At 42.0% G+C, this 20,531-nt stretch overlaps 1 long non-coding RNA gene across 4 annotated transcripts in view; it reads right to left on the bottom strand.

Annotated features, from left to right (window-relative positions):
• Positions 1-829: 829 nt before the first annotated feature.
• Positions 830-20,531, bottom strand: part of LOC129464484 (uncharacterized) — a 224,324-nt gene continuing 204,622 nt past the window's right edge. For all 4 annotated transcript variants that reach the window (XR_010116274.1, XR_010116273.1, XR_008651605.2 and 1 more), the window contains 3 exons: positions 12,137-12,262; positions 11,719-12,010; positions 830-1,243 (listed from right to left, as the gene is read on the bottom strand). This is a non-coding gene — a long non-coding RNA (uncharacterized lncRNA). The remainder of the gene's footprint in view (positions 1,244-11,718; positions 12,011-12,136; positions 12,263-20,531) is intronic.

The following is a 20,531-nucleotide window of genomic DNA, read 5'->3' as shown; positions in this document are numbered from 1 at the left end:
CTCAGAGCGAAGTTCTATGGTGGAGGCAAGAACTTGCTCGCATGTTCTGGGCTATAGCACTTGGTAAAGCAAGGGACAGCTGCAGCAATTCTACATAATTAGTTAAGGTCAGACACTGCAAATGGAGGACATTCACCATTTGTCAGGAGAACAATGGAAGGAGACCTAAGCATTCTCAACTGGGAATGGCTGTGAGCGGATCGCATTGAATATGGGGTGAAGCAAGCCTGCCCTCTTTTGTGCTCACTGGAAGGGGGGCAGCCACTCAGGACAATTCAAATGTTAGCACTAGCAAGGCTAACCAATGTCACAAAACACAATCTTGTTTTAACTACCAGAAGCATATGTTCATTGACACAGCGTAATGTTGGTGACACTTGAAGAAAACAGTGAAAGAAGAAACGAGAGAATAAATGTATTTTTTACGTGTGCTTGGGATTTCATGTTTCCTTCATCCATTCAATGGTATAATCTTTTAAGTTACCAACTGATGCAATGTAATCCTTTAAATAAAGGGATGATTACTTTTAAATGAACAGTAGAGCTTTGGAATGAGGAAAAAATGTCAATTTAGGATGAAATGCTTTTGTCTTAATGGTTGCTTATAGAAGCGTTTTATTTCTAAAAGGAAAAATTAAACACACTCAAATGGTTAAATAAAATAAATTTAAAGGAAGATTTTCGGTACTGATAGATATCTTAGTCCCACTAAAACATTCCAATCTGCCCAACAAGCAAGACTATAGTGTAATTTTTAAAGCTGAAAAAAGTCTGGGCTAGTTTTGAGTAAAAGGGAACAACGAAATTGGTGTTTAAGTTGAGATCCTCAAAGGTTTGGGAAGTTAATTTATTTTTAAATGCCTGCATCATATCCAGTGAAGAGGAAAGCTTTCAGTTTGCCTCTGTCCTTGTTTTGTGTCGCCCTTTCCAACTTGTGTAATGCTGAGCAGAGAGAGGGCCCGTGCTGGCCTGAGGCAGGGCAACCCAGGGTCTGCTGAATGCTCACTGGGCATCCTCTGCCTCCTGCCCGAGAGCAGGCCCATGGGGATGAGCCAGGACCGCCTGGCAAGAGGGGCCACTGGGCTGTGGGCTGCAGAGATTGCTCATCAGCCCGCTCTCCTCGATCAAAATTTCCAGGTGACATTCGTTCTTTGGACTCAGGGCCCTCATTAGTGTCTCATTATAATGTCTTCCCACAAATCAGATTTATTTCAGCCCATGCACTTTGCAACAGAATTTCTTCCTGCAGTGGGAGGCAAAAAAAAAAAAAAAAAAAGGCAGTCAAAGAATGACTAAAACTAAGAAGAAGTTAGTGTCTGTCTCTCTCATTCTCTCTCTCTCTCACACATACACACACACACGCACACACACACACACACACACACACTATCTGTTAGAAATTACAGCATGTATTATGTTTATAGAGGACTCCAGAGGAGAGAGGTCATTTACCACCTTTCAATTATACATTATAGGAATTCATTATCTCATTATGTAACAAAACAATATATTTTAGCCTTTTAGCACACTTTCATTTTCAAATGAATAAGTCAGAGTAAGAAGAAACTACAAGATCCTTTCCCATTGCTGCAATCAAGGCAAGCGAATTACACATTATATATAAATTCCCAGGATTTTATAAGAAGGAACTGTAGGTGCGTGTACCCATGTGGGTATCTAGTGCACACATGCTGATGCATACACACACACAAAGAGTTTGGATCATTTTCTTCCATCCTTTCAGCTAAAAGAATAATCCTCAGTTTTCTCTCTCAGAAGCCCTTCTTACCTCTACATAAGATGAAAAAGGAAGAACGAAGCAGCACAAAACATGTCATCTCTAATATTAGAACCATTTCTCCTACATCGTTCACATATTCCAGATTTTCTCCTGTGTCTTCCAGAGGAAATGGTAGAATCTGCTGTGTAATTTAGGTAAATCCCCACATACGAGCATACAAACTTCACTCTCAGTAAAGTTAATAAAGATCATGACCTATTAACTTTTTTATTTTTCCATAGTGCAGTTTATCCGAGGGCATAAGAAACTGGCAACTTCATGTAACCATGGCAAATTATGTTCTTTTAATTCTCACTGAAATATATTCAGCATTTAAAAATGAAATACACTATTAGGTCAACTCTTCCCTTGTAGTATTTGCTTCATGACTCTTTATTTAAATTTAGAAGAAATGCTGCTGTTTCTACATAGCAGTAATACATTTGTTGCAGTTTCTTTAGGATGACTTTTTAGAAAAATCCTCACAAGTGAACCCGCTGTGCGGCACCACCCTGGTATCCATCCCTTCATCCACTAACTACTGTACTAAGTAGGCTCCTGGCAGTTAATCATGTCAGGGAAAATGATACACAAAGCACACCAGGCTATCCATTGTTTCAATTTAATCTGAAAGGGGAATAATAACTGCTAATGTGAGATTATGATTCAGCATGTTTATTACAATGCCATTATGTCTGATTATTTTTATTTCAGTCACTAACACATGCAATTAACACAGTCTCTAAGGACTTAAAGGCAGTTCTATATTTCTGATCTGAAATGCGACTAGAATTGATTAAACTAATATGAAGAAATTATATTTATCATTAAGCATCCTCTAGTTAAGCCTCAGCCTTTGATAAATGAAGAACGGTTTTTACAGCTGGATAGAAGTACATTCAGACTAAACTAATTTAACCCTAAAGACAGCCATATACATGTAATATATAGATAACTCACTACTTCACAAAAGACAAAATAATTTTCACTGGTTAGTTTTCTCTGAATGGAGAGTAGAAGCAAGCATATTTCGAAGGAAAACTAAAATGAAATTAGTACTAAAGACAGTCAACTTTGTGCTTAACTTTCTTAAGTTTAGAAAAAGAAAGAGTACTTAATGTATTATTTATAATCCCTAATTATAACATATTACATATGATCTCTATCCCTCCAGATGGTTAATTTTAGACTTGTCTGCAACTGATCATAAAGTCACCCTAAAGTGAATTAACTAAATAATTCTGGACAAGGGATACACTGTGCTTTTCTCTTTCTAAATTTGGAAGTGCCTTAAAATTGCCCCTCCCTCCATTAACGTATATAAAGTTCCACATATTAACTGCAGAAGGAACGGGGGCTGAAAAGGAAAACTGGCTCCTCTAAGCTAAAGCTTGTTCTAATCTTTCAAATTAATGCATTTAATTTTCAAATATTAGGTAAAAAATTCTAAAAGTCTAGAAATCTGTAAATTTGTTATGTGGTTTAAAAATGTCCTCTTTGTGCCATAAAGTAGTTGTTTTCAGCTTTCAAGTATCTTAAAGCTGTAATTATTATCATTAATCTTTTTTTAAAGACCAGACTTAAGTTACTTCCTGGTAGTGAATTTTAATGACTACCACAGTATTCCTAATGGGATCCTAGTGACCTAAAATAATTAATGCGCCTCAGAAAGGGCCAGCATTGTAAATCAGGAGCATGCTGGGAAAATCCTGCAGACCCAGCCCCACAATGCAGGACTGTACCAGCCACAGGCGGATGTGGGATTTTCCACTCTTGGGTTTAAATTTAGCCCTCAGAGCTGAATATTTGCCTCTGTGGAGAAAATCACAGAGTCAACCGTGGGTCGATGATGCTTTATTGCTGCTGTTTTTGTTTCCTCTCCACTGTTGCATTTTCTCTATGCAAATCACTAACTAACTATTCATCCTGCCCGTGGTTTCTTGGGTTCACGCTCCACAAGCTGAGAAGATTGCAGCACTGATGAGGTTTTATGATGAGAAAGGGGGTTGTCTGCTTAGCTGAGAGCACGGCTTCCAAAGCACCTGCCTGAGAGAATAATAAACATGCACATGCAGACATCCACGTGCACTGCAGAGTTGGAATGTGCTTTTCTGAAGTCTAACAAATGTATGCAGTTCTTCATTGTTTCTTAAGATACTAACAAAGAAAGGATTAATCATGAGTATAAAAATTCCACCAAAATTCCATAACCAAATAATTTATTGTCTGCAAGAATGTGAGAACAAAAGAGAGAAAAGCTAACTTCTACAATTCTTCAGGATATACTGATGCTGTAGGAAGATTTGGCATTTTACATTAGACAACTCTTAAACTATCACTTGAATCGTCTCAGCATATGACATCATTGAATACAGTTCTAGAATTCAAACATCCACAGAATGAGGGAGGCATGCACTTAAACAATGGTATTATTAGTGCTGTGACCAAATTGCTTCTTCTCAGTTAACTCTGATTTTTTCCCTCTTCTTTTAATTTTGTAATGACAGTCACTATATTTCTTAGCTCCATTCCAAAATATTAATTGGGGAGCTGCTCATTTATAATAGTGCCAAACTTCTGACAGACAGAAATTATAAAAGAGGCCCCAGAAAAGCATCAGAAAAAAAGGGAGACTTTTAAACAGAAATGGTCATTTGAAATACTGAACCTAGGTTTAAAATTTAGAAAAGGCCTGTTTTCTGGAGCAGTCATCTGGACGGTCCAACAGCTCCCTCTACTCCTCCAAGTGGGAAATACGAAACACAGCAGGGCTGTGTGGATGTGTGAGCATCCCAAGCTTGGGGACAGCCACGTGCTTCCTCCCAGCCAGGAGCTCCAAAATGGCCTTGTAAGTACAGCCTAGGCAGAAGCCGATGAAACCCCCCCATAAACGCTACCTAGGTAAAACCTGCCACAAGTTTCTCTTCATTAGCTGCCTTGATGACTGGCCGGAGGTAACAATTAAAGGGAGTTATTTTATGGCATTATTAGTGCAAAGAGTATTCAAAGGTGGCTCCATTTGTCATGCCTTATTAGCAAAAGCATGGGAAAATATTAAAATAGCAATAAACTCAACCTCCCAATAAAAGTTCTGCCAAAACAATTTGACTTTCCCATGTTTCCCTTTACACCAGCTCCTTCCAGTTTGAAAGAAATGAGACTGCAGGGAATATGTGTGTATATATATAGATATATGAAATATTATATATATAACATTTGTGCATATGTGCATATATTTATAACATTTGTGTATATGTGTGTATATATATCACTTGTATATGTATATATCAAACATTTATGATAAATTTATTTATCCTACTCAAAACTTTCCATGTTTTATTTGTCCCAAAGACCGCTTATGGCAATTAATTACATGCTATCTAATTCATATATTTAACATTTTCAAAACATGTTTCCTCTGGGAAAATGATTAAATATGTAATTATTACTAGTTAAACCACACTTATCACTTGAAATCCTTTTCCCAGGATACCTCTTGCTCGCTGTGGGTTAGCTTCCACTTTGAGTTCTTTTCCTGGCAAGTGTGGTGTTCATTCATGCACCCATCCGTTTACTCATTAAACATTACCAAGGACCTTCTGTGGTCTGAGTGGGCCCCGGGACATGCCTGGGAGCTCTGGGAAAGAGAAACACATCGACTGCTCAGTGTTACACAGTGAGGAAGGCAGACAGAGGCGACCAGAGTTAGAGCTGCATGTCAAAGAAAATGAACATGCCGGCCTGGCGCGGTGGCTCATGCCTGTAATTCCAGCACTTTGGGAGGCCAAGGCGGGCGAATCACGATGTCAAGAGTTCGAGACCAGCCTGTCCAATATAGTGAAACCCTGTCTCTACTAAAAAATACAAAAATTAGTTGGGCGTGGTGGCGTGTGCCTGTAATCCCAGCTACTTGTGAGGCTGAGGCAGGAGAATCGCTGGAATCTGGCAGGCGGAGGTTGCGGTGAGCCGAGATCATGCCACTGCACTCCAGCCTAGGCGACAGAGTGAGACTCCTTCTAAAAAAATAAAAATAAAAAAAAGAAATGAACGTGCCTAGGAGAGGCATAGGCACACAACTGTAGTTTCATTCCTGTTGTACAAGACAGCCATGGCCTGAATTAACTATATATGTGTGTGTGTGTGTGTGTGTGTGTGTGTTTGTGTTTGGTAGTCTAATGTCTTCATGTGCATATTTAGGGAGTATTGACTTTTGCATACAAGGTACACAACTATTACTCTAAGTTAAAAAACTGCTGTCTCTTATAATATAATTCTTTCTCATTTCCTCCTCACTGTACACACATACACATGCACACTCAATGTAATACAATCATTTATCAAATTAAAACAAAACCAAATTACTTAGGCTTTGTGCAGTACTAACAAAGAAATAGCCTTGTAAAAATATGAGTTTATTAGCACCCCATCCTCCCAATGTACATCGATAGGAAATATAATTAAATCAGCATTTTTTACTACTCACTCAGCATAAATTGCTGCCAGCTCTGCAAAACTGATAAAATGCATTGTTTGTGTTCAGGAAGACAATAGTCTTTGAGGCTGAAATCTTTTTTTTTCTTCCAATTTACAAAGAATCTCTGTGCCAAAACCTTGGCAAATGGAGGAAAAATGGTGTCTAGCTTCACCCCTGCCATGCCACCCAGAGATTCTCCTCCTGGCAATTGTCAGTGCCCTGTGTTGGTGTCAATGAACCAAGAGCTGACACGTGGTGGCTCTGCTAAGTCACTAATCATTTGACATCTAACATTTCAGACGTAATAAATCCCACCAACCGAGAGGCAAAAGACCACATATTCCATTGCCTCGTCCCTAAGCCTTCCAGTCCATTTGAACAGGTACTGTGTTGGCTTGAAAAGCTATAACAAAATCCCACAGACTGGGTGACTTAGACAACTGAAATTATTTCTCAGTTCTGGAGGCTGGAAGTCCATGCCGGCAGATCTAGTGTCTGGTGAGAAGGCCTCCTCCCTGGTATGGAGATGGCCAACATTTCACTGAATCCTCACATGACCTTTCCTCAGTTCATGCTTTTATGCTTTTAGAGAGACAGAGAGAGATCTCTTCTTATAAGGGCACTAATCAAATCAGTGGGGCCCCACCCTCATGACCTCATCTACGTCTACTCACCTCCCAGAGGCCCCACCTCCAAATACCATCACTTTTGGGGCTAGGGCTTCAACATAGGAATTTTAGAGGGAAACAAACCTTCAGCCGGTAACAGGTACTGTAATCCTTTTATATTAATATAACTTCTGAAGTTCACTTTTTTTTTTTTTTTGGAATCGCAGACTGTGTCAAAATGGTGCAGAGTAGTTTTAAAAGACTCCTACATAAAATAAATAAAAAATAAGACAGACCCAGCTTAAAAAGCTACCGTGATTCCCAAATGTCCTCGAGGACAGCTGGAAATTCCTTGGGGATAGAAGGTGCCCACACACTCCAGCCCTGCACACCACAATGAGAGCAGAGGCTTGCCCAGGGCCTTGCCAGTGCAGTGCTTGCTGTGGCCTCAGCTATCCTCACTCATAGTTCATAGTTCTAATACTTTGGGCGGGAGCAGCCACAGCATCGCTTTGGCACAGCCTTTTCCCGATCCCCGTGGTGATGTTTTGCAGGATCTCTCCCCAGGCTCTCCCTGGCATTTCCACACACCCCGCCCTGAATAATTTTCTTCGAACCTCATCGCTACACAAGATGATTTGGAGGTCTGCCTCGAAATCCCAATTTTTTTCTATAGACTGAAACAAGTTCCTTAATTCTGCTGGACTTGAATTTCTTCTTATATTGTACATGAACTCATGCTATTAAGAAACATAATTGTGGCGGCGCAGGGACTGAGGACAGAAGCAACCTGCGTAATGTGCAGTCCCGCACAGCAGAGGCATTTCCCCCGCGCCAGCATCCTGCAGAAAAGCCACAGAGAGGCGCGCGTGGAATTAAAACCCGGGGCATCCCCCGGCTTCTCGCTGAGCACCCACGACCAACAATGCTCAGAAGTGGAAAGTGGACCAACTAAGAGGCAACCCTTCCTGCCGCCGCTTCGGCAGTTGGAAGGTGAAGACAGACAGCAAACCTCCAGGAGAGGGCTCTGCTCCACTTTCTCCGGGGACATGGACGGGGCAGGTGACTGTTTCACGCTGTCATGGGACACATCAACTTCCATCCCTGCTTTACCATATTAAATGCCCTTCAGTGGAGCTTACTTGAAGGAACTGAAAATTTGAGCAGGTGGGCTCTTTGCATACGTAAGAAAATCTTACCCACGCTTGGAGGGGTGCAGGTTGTCAGTGTTGATAAAACGAAAACTTCAGCCAGATCAGATGTAAAGGAGTTTAATTGAGCAATGAATGATTCGCGAATCGGGCAGCCCCCAGAATCACAGCAGATTCACAGCTACTCCAAGGCTGCCTCGTGGTCAGAACAAATTTATGGCAAAAAAGGTAAAGTGATATACAGGAATCGGAAGTGAGGTACAGAAACAGTGAGATTGGTCACAGCTCGGTGTTTGCCTTATTTGAAGTCAGTTTGAATATTCGGCAGTCCATGAGTGGTTGAAGTATGGCTGCTGGGATTGGCCAACGCTCAGCCACTGTTACAGGCGCATACTGATAAGTTAGGTTTTCAGTTTTGTCTGACTATTAAGCTAGGTGGCAGTTCATCCACAAGGACTGATAGAGAGAAGTATGGAGCCCTCCTCAGGCCCTGTGTAGTTTGCTTTAACAGTGTCAGTGATAAGTGTGGGCAGCTGAACCACAAGCTTCTGTGCTCCAGAGCCTCTCCACTTAGCAGGTGAAAGCTGTGCTACCCTTTATGACCACAGTTTCTGAGCCTCCAACTCACAACCCAGACTCCAAACCCATCAGGACATGCTTTCAGGTGAACTTCTGAAAAATGAAAGTTCATAGATTTTAAAATAAAATGTGATCCTGGCTGACTGGGTGTCAATCTGCAAATTGACAAACATATTAAATAAAAGGTCCCCATAACACATCAAGTATTTATTAGGAAATCCTTAATTCTCACAACTTCCTGTTCTTCCTCCAATTCTGTTCTAATCCCACTGGGTGCCTGTCTGCAGACACTTGAAGCAGAGCTTTTCAGGGCATGGGTCTGCCTTTGGTGGCTAGAAACGAGTTTTGGGAAGCAGAGCTATGCTGAGGAGCAGGGACTTGTTTCTTGTCTGGTCAAATTTTACCCCAATGAAACAAGGCCCAGTGGGATAAGCCCCTAGTTTTTCTTTTCTCTTAACTTTCAGACTTCTGAGAAACTCTAACCCACCATCACAGGACCCATCCCCAACACATCAATGAAATAAATTCCTTACACTGAGACTAAAGAGATATCCTCTTTCTTTCCCTCTTTCTTTCTCTTCTTTCTTTCTTTTCCTTCTTTCTTTCTCTTTCTTTCTTTTTCTTTCTTTCTTTCTTTCTCTTTCTTTTCTTTTCTTTTCCTTCCTCCATCCCTCCCTCCTTCTTTGTCTTTCTTTCTTTCTCTTTTTTCTTTCTTTTTCTCTCTCTCTTTCTTTCTTTCTTCTTTCCTTCTTTCTCTTTCTGTCTTTCTTTCTTCCTCTTTTTTTTTTGGCAGGATCTAATTCTGCTGCCCAGGCTGGAGTGCAGCAGCACAATCAGGGTTCACTACAGCCTCAGTCTCCCAGGCTCAAGTTATTCTCCCACTTCAGCACCCTGAGTAGCTGGCACTACAGGCATGTGCCACCAAACCCAGCTAATTTTTTTGTAGAGACGGGGTTTCACCATGTTACCCAGACTCGTCTCAAACTCCTAGAGTCAAGCGATCTATTCACCTCAGCCTCCCAAAGTGCTGGGATCACAGGCCTGAGCCACCTCATGCAGCTAAGACTATAGAGATTTTCTGTCAAGACAAAGCTTCCTCCACTGTGATACAGAGGGACAGTGGGGCGAATGGGGGATGGACGGTGAGCCAGGAGCATTAAAGGTGAGATTGACTCTGTGGGCATTTTCCTTGGTAAACAGGGTGGGACACACAGCTGGACAGTGAACCAAGACTGGCACTGCAGCTCCTGAAGGCCAGCAATTCTCACCCACAGTGAGCCTGGGCAGAACAGCAGAGAAAGCAAGTGAGCCAGGTCTGCCCCACAGACTGCATGCTCTCCTTTCTCCGTCTCTCTGTCTCTCTCTGTTTCTCTCTGTCTCTCTCTCTCTCTCTCTCCAGGAAAAAAAAGAGGGAGAAATGTATTTACAAATCAAAATAGATTGTGCCTACATAAAACACAGACTTTATATATAGTTACAAAAATACATACTGTATGATTCAACTTACATGAAATCAAAGGATAGACAAAACGAATCTGTGCTAGTGAAAGTCAGAAGAGTGATACTGAAGAGAGATTGATGGGAAAAGAGTGCCAGGGGGTTTTCTGGATGAAGGAACTGTCATATGTCTTATTTTGGGTGGTGATTACTTAAATGCATGCAATTGTCAATACTCATTGTCCGGAACACCCAAGATCTGTGCATCTTACTGTGTGTAAATTACACCTCAACAACAACAATAGTAAACTTCTACGCTTTCTTTATCTGCTATATTAGTAGACTAGCACTCAATAATGTTGATTTTTTTAAGAAACAAAATAACCTCAGCTCTGAAATCTGATCTCAGCGGGCAGCAGCTGGGCTTTCATTTGCAGGTTTTTTGAGTGTTCTCTGTGCCCCGTGACACTGTGGAGTTATGTGTAAATAAATAATGGTGGAAGCAGCACATTGGAACACTCACTTAACCTGTGAATCGCAAGGTTATTTTTGTAGCTGTGTCCTGTCTTCCAGCGTGGAGGGTGATTTATGGTTTTCAGCTGAGCTTCATCATCATTGTTCTCACCTTTGTTTCCATCATAGTTAATTAAAGGGAAGGTCATTGTCACCTTATGTTTTAAACCTTCTTAACATAATATATCACCCTTGGTACACTTTAATAAGGGGATTTGTGAAGGAATGGTGTAATAGGAAAAAAGTTTACAGCATAATCCATCCTGTTCACAATTACACTTTGGCTATTGCACATAATGAAAGTTAATAAGTAGACAAAATGAAGGGTCTGTCTGGGGATTCATTCAAGTGTTGATTAATTGGCTGGGTGATGTAATGGAACAAGAAGATACCTCACTTTTCTAAACTGCAGGCAAATGTGGCCAAAATAAACTCTATTTAAAGGACAATATCTCCTTCATTCTTTCATTGCAAATTGTCACCCCCAAACAATATGAAATTAATTAAACAACTGTTTATTGAATGCCTTCCACGTGCCAGGCACAATAAGAAACCTCGGCCAGAAAGGGTGAAGTAAGATCCTGCTCCCATCCCCAAGGGGACCCGGGCTCTTGTTGGTGAGATTCAAGGAAGGACAAATTATTTATTCTACATGGTTCCTCCAGAGGATACAAGAATTAGTTAAGATTCATAAGAATGACTGAAATAATATTATGTACGCCAGGCACATCTGCCAGGAAAATGTTAAATCCTTCCTCCAAAGCCATTTATTTTATTTAACAAACACTTTAAAACTGAATAACAAAAGACATAAATCGTTTTAAGCATTTTCCAAATAGTGCGTCATTTGATACCCACAACATCCCCAGTAAGGAAGATACTGATATTATTCTTGTGTTGTACATGAAGAAACCGAGGCAGAGAGGGATCAGGTAATTGACCCAAGGTTGTGTAGCTACCAGGTGATACAGCAGGGAGCCGAACCCGTGCAGGCACTTTCCAGAATGTGGTGCATATTCCCGAGGCTATGCTACCTTCAGACTAACGTCTAAGTTTCAGAAAATAATGTATTTTGCAAAATGTTATGTTTATGGGGATTATGTTACATGAAGATCTTTTCTGTAAAATTTTCTGTATCTCCAGCAGCCATCGGTCCTATTAAATAACATAACTCACCTAAAGCAGAGAATCCATTGACCCAGTAGAAGTAAATTGCTGACCCAGTTAAATTCAACGGAGAATGTGTTCTACGGCATATCCACCAATATACCTTCAAAAGGAAAGAGGTTATGGCCAAGTGAAGATGAGGAATATCTGAGGTGAAACTTCAAGCATCTAGAGAAACATTACAATGCTGGCTCAGCAATGGCGTGATTGCTGTTGGAACTGTCAGCAAGCCCTTTTTGATCCACGTCTCTCCAGGATGAAGGTGGATACAAGTTTTCATAACGCAAAAGACAGGTGTGAACTAAAACAAATCACAAATGGTCGAATAGGAATTTGTTACGGAAGGGTCCCCCGCAGTCCCCATTCCAGAGTTCACACCCTTCTGTAATCCCCTGCTCTGGAAAGCCTGAGGGACCTGAGGACTCACTTCATGGAAGCAGAGTGCAGCAGAGGTGCTGGGGTGTTCATGGGCTCCAGAGATGCAGCTTCTGTGTCGGGCGTTTTCTTGCACTTGTTTATTCTGACGCAGGCAGGTGTAAGGTTGTGAGCTACCCTGTGAAGAGGCCCATGAGAGAAGAAACCAAGGTCAGGTTCTGGCCAAAGCCAGCAAGGGACTGGATGCTGCAACACTCTTGCTGCAACAACTGCAGGAGTGAGTCGGAAGTAGAACTTCCCCCTTCACAGGTGAGTTTCCAGATAAGACCACACCTCAGTGTGACACACTCCCTGCAGCCTCATGAGGGATCTTGGGCCAGAAGCACCCAAGGAAGCTGCACCCACCTTTCTCCCTATAGAAACAGTAAGATAATGTGGTTTTGGTAGTAAAACATTAAATAAATTTCATGGATAATTTGTTATGCAGCTATAGATAATGAGACACCTTTATTCCACACATTTATTTTCTACCAAATACCAATAAACTGAGGAAGATATTAAAGAAAAATAGGTGAGCTAGCCTGTGCCTTCCAGGACTTCAGAATCTTGTGGAGGACTGTTGAATCCATGATCACAAAATTGTCCTGGTAAAAGCCTGCATCGTATCATGTCAACAACATGGAGCCCGGAGGCCCCTGAGAACTTGTGGGTAATGGACTTGACACAGGAAGTCCTGACTGATGGAATACAGGTGTGTAGCATTGGCCAGTATCTTTACACTTCATTTAGGGTCAACGAAACAGAGATGATTCGCTGCAATGGGAACAGATGGCTTTCTTAATCTTGTAGGTGGACATAAGCCCGGTAAATCTGGGTGGGTTCCTGTAGATTGGAAAACTTCAGCATGCCTGCCCTTTTGTTCATCTCCCATTCCTTTACTCAGTGTTTGGGCTGTAGTAATGCAGTGAAAGAATGGCACAGGAGGGACAACCTAAAGAATGCCAGGGCTGCTCTTCCTCCAATAAATGCTTATTTAGCACCTCTCTGTACCAGAGGTGGTGCTGGTGCTGGGATGCATAAGAGAAAAAGCCTTGCCCTTGCAGAAAAGGTTATGCGAGAGAAAGAGGAGGGCAAAGCCGAACGTATTGAACACTGAACACCTGCTTTGTGCCAGGCAGTCAATGCTTTGCATGTACAATCTAGTTTATTCAGTTAGAATTGAGGAAGCCAAGGTTTGGGAAGGTTGAGAAAATTACTCAAAGTTGCATAAGTTAGTTTTGGAATCAAGATCCAAACTCAGTTCTAATTAATCAATTGACTCCGAAGCCCCATGAGAGATGATAGCTGGAAGTCGAGCAACATATTTCCTTGAAGGTAGGGCATCCCCTGAGCACCTGCCCCTGCTGAGCCTCGTCCGTGTTTGCAGCAGGTGCTGGGACTGGAAAGGTCTCCTTCCATCCTTCTAAGTCCCTGCACCATCTGCCATGCAGAAGATAATCGGGCAAAGAAAAACAAAAAGACAGCTGAGGAAGAAAATGAAAAAAAAAAAAAAAAAAAAAAAAGAGTTGGGCTGTGAGAGTTTCAGAGCACAAGGTGGCCTTTCAGTGTGCTTTACACCTCTCAAAGGCAGAGAATGAAAGGACAGCCACACATAGGGAATCCACTGGGCCACCTTCTTTCCTTTCCCTTCCTCCTCTCAGCCAGTGGCTCTCACCGACTTGATAAGTGTCTCATCTCAGGAGAGGTGGGGACATTGCCTGCCAGTATCTGTTCAAGGTGATACTTCCTCTACTTCGATCTGGCACCTTCGTTACATGCAAACAGAGCAAAACCCAAGCCCTTGCCTTGGCGCTGAAGATGCAGCTGCCTTCCTCCCTCAACACTGGGCCATATGGAAAATCCTGACTATTTTAGAGGTTAATGAATTATGATAAAGGAAACACATCTAAATTCAAAATACATCTTATGCACACTGATGACTTTTAGTCATCTGGTGCCTGTGTTTGTGTTCTAAAGGATGCTAAAAGGCCTTCAGAGGTGTTACAAGCTCACTCAGAGCTCTTTCATGATAATTTCTCTTCTAACATGAATCTCTGTGTTTGCCAAAATACCAGTTATTCGTTCATAATTTGTATCTCCAACAGAGCCTCTTTATATCAATTCTAAAAAGGAATAGGATGCTGAGTATATATCTATTTGTTTCTTGGGGAAATATGTTTACTTTCCAATAGCAGGAAAGAGGAATATTTTAATAGATATTTTGAAAGATGAGTCCGGTGGGATTCTTGTTCTCTTATTGATGTGGAATGCAGAACAAATATTCATAACAAGGGCACTGCAGCTTTATCCATCCGAGGACACAAACTAGCCTCACTGGCTCATGTATGATCTTCTTCCTTGCTGGCCTGTGGGAGGGGAGTTGGATGGATGGCCTATAGGGCCCTGGGAACCTCTGCCTTGCTGGCCTGTGGGAGGGGAGTTAGATGGATGGCCCATGGGGGATCCTGGGAACCTCTTCCTTGCTGGCCTGTGGGAGGCGAGTTGGACGGATGGCCCACAGGGCCCTGGGAACCTCTTCCTTGCAGGCTTGTAAGAGGGGATTTGGACAGATGGCCCATAGGGCCCTGGGGGCGGTACTACCTCTCCATAGTTTATTGTTAAAGGTATCCTCCACTACTCACCAGCTCTGGGGCCTTGAGTAAGTGACAATCACTTTAAGCCTCAGTTTCATTATCTGTGAATGTATCACATACCCACCCTATAAGTTGAGGACTTAAAAAAAAAGATAACTTTTAAGAAACACATGCCAAGCAACTGTCACAGAATAGATGCTCTGTTTATGATGATGAGTATTAGTTATGCTTCTTAAATTCAATGATTGTTATTCACATTCATGACGCATTACAATGGTGATTCCTGAATCTCTATAACAAAGTGAAAATGTTACACTGGCGGAATTGGCAAATAAAAATGTATAATCTGGCTGTGAAATCCTTCGAATGATACGCTTGTGAAATCAAAGTGGCACACTTCTACTCCCTTCATCCATTGGAGCGTTGAGCAAAGACTTTCCAAGGCCTACAAGAGGAGAGGCCAGGTGTGTTCATCTCTCTGCTCTGTCTCTGGGCACTGTGACTGGCACAAGTAGGTGCTCAAAAGGACTGGATTCTGTAATGCCTTTAAAAATATTAGAGAAACCATCTGATATCATTTGGCTCTGTGTTCCCACCTAAATCTCATGTTGAATTGTATAATAATTCCAGGTGTTGGAGGAGGGGCCTGCTAGGGAGTGATTGAATCCTAGGGCAGGCTTCCCCCTTGTTGTTCTCATGATAGAGTTCTCATGAGATCTGGTTGTTTGAAAATGTGTAGCACCTTCCCCTTCTCTCTCTCTCTTCCCCCTGCTCTGGCCAGTGAAAATGTGCCTTACTTCCCCCTCACTTTTTGCCATGATTTTAAGTTCCTGAGGCCTCTGCAGCCATGCAGAACTGTGAGTCAATTAAAACTCTTTTCTTTGTAAATTATCTATCTCAGGCATGTCTTTATAGCAGCATGAGAATGGACCAATACACCGTTCCTTCTAGTTGTTTTGCGAATGCTTCAAGGTGGTGGAATTCCCCTGAATTCCTACCTGGAGGAATGTCTACTTTGTCTTTGAAGGTTTCATCCTTTTCTCTTTCTTGGCTTACATTGAGGAATGGAGGAATTACCTTAGACTAATTGAGTTTCAATTTGACTCTTTTTTATGGCAGAATCTCACAAGCAATTTTTCTTGTTCAGTAAGTACAGCACGGAGATTAGTATGACTTATTGTGATCCTAGTCCTTGAGAAATGTGGAAATTTAAGAACATGAACCTGCATGTATATACAACAACTGGAATTTATGTATATTTTTTAGCAAGGCAGGGAGAAATGCTGAGTCAGAGCCCCAGGAAGTTGAAAGCAGGGTTGTAGGTGATGAAGGTGAGTCCACATTAATGAGGAAATCACTATGCTACTCAGGCTGATTTAGTGAGTTCTTTGTCCACGGTTTCCTTTAGTTTTATGAGCATAAGTCAGGTGAGTGAATTAACATCTTTTCTAGTTAAGCCCAGTGCCTGGGATTCCTAATACACAGTTCCTATTAATTTTGTTTTTCTATAATCGGGCTATGCTGTCTTGTTTCTTTGCATGCCTCATAGTCTTTTTATTAAAAGTTGGAATTGTAAATATTGTAACATGACAATTCTGTAAATCAGATTCTTCTCCTCCCTGGGGTTTGCTGCCTGTGATGGCCTATTGTTGTCTTCCTTTCTACTGGCCTCTCTAAACTAGAGCTCCAGTTTTCATGTATGTAAAATGAAGACACCGGTCTAGTTAAATTTTGTCCTATCCTAAACTTCAGTGATCTGCCTTAGAAGCGATCATCAGTTCTTTCTTTCCTGACTCTGAGCAAGAATTAAACAGTATTTCACTCGTGTCTTCCTTATCACTCCTGGGGGAGCGTTTCCCCTGCCCTTTAAGTCTCACAGCAAAAGGAATAGAATGTGCTCTGAAACCCAGAGGTCTTACCTCTGCTAAGTCAGACTTGGTGACACAGACATGCAAGCCAGCAGATAAATTATTTTGTGTTGGACAAAGAGCAATAAACCAAACAGAAATGTTTCATTAAATACATTTCCAACTCTTTATAATTGACTCTCCTTCTTTCTCCCTTATTTCCCTTCTCTAGCTAGCTCCACGTTCTCTGGGCTCACAAGACAGATACACTTTGTCTTAATCTGCCTTTCAGAAATGCCCTCCAAACTCAACTCTGGGCACGAAAGGAAGTCTGTAAAACATAGAGCTTGCTAAAGTTTTGCAAAGTGCTTCCTCATTTGTCCATGACATAAGCAAGCTGGGATTTGGTAAACAACTTTTAAGATCCAAGTAAAGGGGCCAGGTGCATCTCTCCCTGTCCCCAAGTGATAAAAAAAATGCATGAAACAATGGCTACTATAAAATTCCTCAAGATGAACGTGTTGTTTTTAAATACACCTTCTTGAGCCCCCTTACCCTTGCTGTCTTGTAAAGGTAAAGAATTCTCCCAAAGGAAGCTTCTCAAAGTGCCCCAGACTGCTTAAAAGCCATGTTCCTCTCTGTCTTAGTTTGGGTTGCTATAGCAAAAATAGCATAGACTGGATGCTTGAACAACACAAATTTATTTCTCACAGTTCTGGAGGCTGGGAAGTCTAAGATCTAGGTGCCAGTCCGTTCAGTTCCTGGAGAGAGTCCTCTTTTTGGTATCTGTTGGGTGACTTCTTGCTGTGTCCTCACATGGTAGAGAGAGATCATTTTTTTCCTGTGACTTTTTATGAGCGCTGATCCCATTTATGAGGGCTCCAGCCCTCATGACTTACACCCCCATAAAGCTCTTCCTCCTCATATCATCTCACTGAAGATTAGGATGTCAATGTATGAATTTAGGGTAACACACACATCCAGTCCACAGCATCATCTCTCTGTGTCTCCCCTGCAGCCACCTTAGCTGTGCCATCCCCAAGCTGCTTCCACCGGCTGCTGCACACAAAGTACAAAAACATCACTGTGTCTCTATGACCCCAAGGATCTTGGTCATGATTTGACAGTCGCCCAAATCGCTCATGTCATATTTTAAATCATAATCAATGCACTTTTTCAGATTACCTGGTGACTTTATGAAGGTATTACTGTAGTGAAAATTGCATAATAAAATTTATGCTCCAAGATTATCAAACTCCTTTAATGGATGACTTGCAGAATACTCTCTCTTCTTCAATCTTCTGGTTCATTCCAAGGGACCAAACCTTTCTCCAGCTTTGATCTTTAACTTAACATTTCAAACAGGAATAGCCTTGTTAAGTTTATGCTAATTGAAACAACAGCATTGTCGATGTATCAGGACAGGAGTGCATTTGATGTTCTGTTAGAATGCTGCTCACTGGACCTTGCATTGGAACGCTGCTCACTGGATTTTCTGTTGAATACTTCTCACTGGATCATAAGGCACTCTTTTCTGAGGTTTCTGCCAGGTCTTCTCACCAAGCACTGGGCTTTTTAAAACTTTCTCTTTGCAGAATAAACACGAATTTCAGAGTGTCCGCACAGAGAGGCAGATACTTTTCCTCTCTCTGTCTCCACTGGCCAAAATTAGATTTTGCAATTTTAGCACTTCTCTAAATAAAGAATAGTTTGCTTCCTGGATGAATAACAAACTTCATAAAATAATGATTAATAACTAAAGCTGTTTTGTCGTATCTAAGATTTCATGATATCTCTGGGTTTTAGCTAATATTTTCCATTTGGTAACACAATTCTGACTGGATGGAGTAGAGTTCACCTCCTCATGTACATATTTGGCTATTGTGGGTTTGAATGTTCACACTTCTATAACCATAGTAGAATTGGATTGGTATATTAGTCAATTTTCATGCTGATGATAAAGACATACTTGAGACTGGGAAGAAAAAGAGGTTTAGTTGGACTTACAGTTCCACATAGCTGGAGAGGTCTCAGAATCATGGTGGGAAGTGAAAGGCACTTCTTACACGGTGGCAGCAAGAGAAAATAAGAAAGATGCAAAGGCAGAAACCCCTGATAAAGCCATCAGATCTCATGAGACTTATTCACTACCACGAGACCAGTATGGGGGAAACTGCCTCCGTAATTCAAATTATCTCCTACCAGGTCCCTCCCACAACACATGGGAATTATGGAAGCACAATTCAAGATGAGATTTGGGTGGGGACATAGAGCCAAACCATATCATTCTACCCCTGGCCCCTCCAAATCTCATGTCCTCACATTTCAAAACCAAACATGCCTTCCCAAGAGTCCCCCAAAGTCTTAACTCATTTCAGGATTAACCCAAAAGTCCACAGTCCAAAGTCTCCTCTGAGGCAAGGTAAGTCACTTCTGCATATGAGCCTGTAAAATCAAAAGCGAGCTAGTTACTTCGTAGATACAATGAGGGTGCAGGTATTGGGTAAATACAGCCATTTCAAATGGGAGAAATTGACCAAAACAAAAGGGTTACAGGGCCCATGTAAGCCCAAAATCCAGTGCGGCAGTCAAATTTTAAAGCTCCAAAATGATCTCCTTTGACTCCAGGTCTCACAACCAGGTCACACTGATGCAAGAGGTGGGTTCCCATGGTCTTGGCCAGCTCCACCCCTGTGGCTTTGCAGGGTACAGCCTGCCATCCAGATGCTTTCATGGGCTGGCATTGAGTGAACAGTGTAAGCTATTGGTGGATCTACCATTCTGGGGCCTAGAGGACAGTGGCCCTCTTCTCACAGTTCCACTACTCAGTGCCCCAGTAGGGACATAGTGTGGGGGCTTCAACCCCACATTTCCCTTCAGCACTGCCCTAGCAGAGGTTCTTCATGAGTGCCCTGTCCCTGCAGCAAACGTCTGCCTTGCTATCTAGGCTTTTCCATACATCTTCTGAAATCTAGGCAGAGGTTCCCAAAACTCAGGTCTTGACTTCTGTGCACCCACAGGCTCAACACTATGTGGAAGCTGCCAAGGCTTGCAGCTTTCATCCTCTGAAGCCACAGCCCCAGCACTACAGTGGCCCCTTTCAGCCCTGGCTGGAGTGGCTGGGACATAGGGCACAGAGTCTCTAGGCTGCACACAGCATGGGGACCCTTGGCCCAGCCCACAAAAAACCATTTTGTCCTAGGCCTCCAGGCCTGTGATGGAAGGGGCTGCCACAAAGGCCTCTGAAATGTCCTGGAGACATCTTCCCCCTTGTCTTGGGGATTCATGTTTGGTTCCTTATTACTTATGCAAATTTCTGTACCTGGCTTGAATTTCTCTACAGAAAATGGGTTTGTATTTTCTATCATAATGTCAGGCTTCAAATTTTTCAAATTTTATACTCTGCTTCCCTTATAAAGCTGATTGCCTTTAACAGCACCCAAGTTACATCTTGAGTGCTTTGCTGCTTAGAAATTTCTTCTGCCAGATATTCTAAATTATCTCTTGAGTTCAATGTCCTACAAATCTCTAGGGCAGGGACAAAATGCACCCAGTCTCTTTGCTAAAACATAAGAAGAGTCACCTTTGTTCCAGTTCCCAACTAATTCCTCATCTCCACCTGAGACCACCTCAGCCTGGACCTTATTGTCCATATCACTATCAGGCTTTTGGTCAAAGCCATTCAACAAGTCTCTAGAAAGTTCCAAACCTTCCCACATTTCTTTCCTTCTTCTGAGGCCTCCAAACGGTTCCAACCTCTGCCTGTTACCCAGCTCCAAAGTCACTTACCCATTTTTGGGTATCTTTTCAGCAATGCCCCACTCTCGGTACCAATTTACTATATTAGTCCATTTTCATGTTGCTGATAAAGACATACCTGAGACTGGATAATTTACAAAAGAAAGAGGATTAATTGGACTTACAATTCCACATGGCCAGGGAGGCCTCAGAATCATGGCAGTGGGCG

The sequence above is a fragment of the Symphalangus syndactylus genome, chromosome 16, assembly GCF_028878055.3.
Source record: "Symphalangus syndactylus isolate Jambi chromosome 16, NHGRI_mSymSyn1-v2.1_pri, whole genome shotgun sequence".
NCBI lineage: Eukaryota > Metazoa > Chordata > Mammalia > Primates > Hylobatidae > Symphalangus > Symphalangus syndactylus.
The sequence above is the reverse complement of the archived record's forward strand: the minus strand, read 5'-3'. Positions and strand labels throughout refer to the sequence as shown.